Genomic DNA, 1,267 nt, shown 5'->3' with positions numbered 1-1,267 from the left:
GTTAACTATTTTAGAATATTTTCTTCCTTTACAGTCGGGAGCGTGCATTGCAGCCAGAGAGGCGGATCTGACCATTCTCAAGGCGCTCCTGATCATTTTTCGGTAAAAACAGCTCATATAATCATCTCAACTTTGTAACATCCATTTTAATCGGTTGCTCTTTTTAAAAAATTGTAAAATAAATACATTACCGAGGTCCTCTTACGCTGTTTTGTGTTGTTTTTTAAACGGCAAGAGAATCTGTATTTCTCTAACTTTTGTCCCTTCAGCCTGACAGAAATAAACGTCAGTCATTGAACACAACAACACGTATTTACAATCTAGGATTTGCAGCCACCCCTTGAAAAGCAGGATTGTTCAGTATTTAGAAGCAATGCTCTGTGCTTTGTATTTCCTGCTCAGACAGCAAAATCATGCTCTGTGGGCCTCATTTTTGATATTTTTATGCAATTACAGAATAATTTAAAAACCTTTTCTGTAAGTTCTCAGGCTATTTTTGTCTGATAATATATTTTTTTGAGTATCTGAAACATTTAAGTAAAACAAAACCACAAAAGAAAATAAAACTACAAAATTGTTTAGTAGTGAATCTGTGTTTGTTAGTTTCTGTGTGTATAGAAGGATTGATGTGATTTTGCCTACCTGTCTGCACTCTGCTCTACCATAGTGCTGCTCAGTGGCAAAGTGTTCACAGTTGTACTTCATAAGGCTGTATGTCAGATTTGCACCCTCAAGTGAACACGCCGACTTCACAATTTCATCACTGCGACGTGGTTTATATTTCCCATCAAGATAGTTGTTGACTTGCCACTCACAACCTTCCAACATCTTCTAGGAGATCTTTTCTCACACTTCCTTTACTATCTGGCACTGGGGTGGAGCCAGACTGCAATGCTGTATAGAAAAAAAGTCACATAACAGAAATATAGTTATTTGTGAAAGGTTCAAAAGGCAATATATGTCCTCCTCCCATATCTTTGGGAAATAAAGAGCAACTGTTTCCAATTTCTCTAAAATTGATATGTGTGATGTGGTATACTATAAATGTCCTTAATCCAGTAATCTGTCATATTTTACATTAGAAGGTGATTAACCAGAAATTCTTCTCTCATCTTCGCAGGACGTCTTAATTTGTGTGCCCTGCTATCAGCCAGTTTCCATCCTCTTATATCAGCAATGAAAAATTAAAAATACACTACGTGTTGTTGTGTTCGGTGACTGACGTTTATTTTTGTCAGGCTGAAGGGACAAAAGTTGGAGAAATACC

The 1,267-nt window shown here is 36.9% G+C and overlaps 1 pseudogene; it reads right to left on the bottom strand.

Annotated features, from left to right (window-relative positions):
• Window positions 1-344: 344 nt before the first annotated feature.
• LOC107101546 overlaps window positions 345-1,267 on the bottom strand; it is a 7,260-nt pseudogene continuing 6,337 nt past the window's right edge.

This window comes from Cyprinodon variegatus, unplaced genomic scaffold, assembly GCF_000732505.1.
Source record: "Cyprinodon variegatus isolate N-32 unplaced genomic scaffold, C_variegatus-1.0 Scaffold1111, whole genome shotgun sequence".
NCBI classification, from domain to species: Eukaryota; Metazoa; Chordata; class Actinopteri; order Cyprinodontiformes; family Cyprinodontidae; genus Cyprinodon; species Cyprinodon variegatus.
Note: the sequence above shows the minus strand (reverse complement) of the source record. Positions and strands in the feature narration are given on the sequence as shown.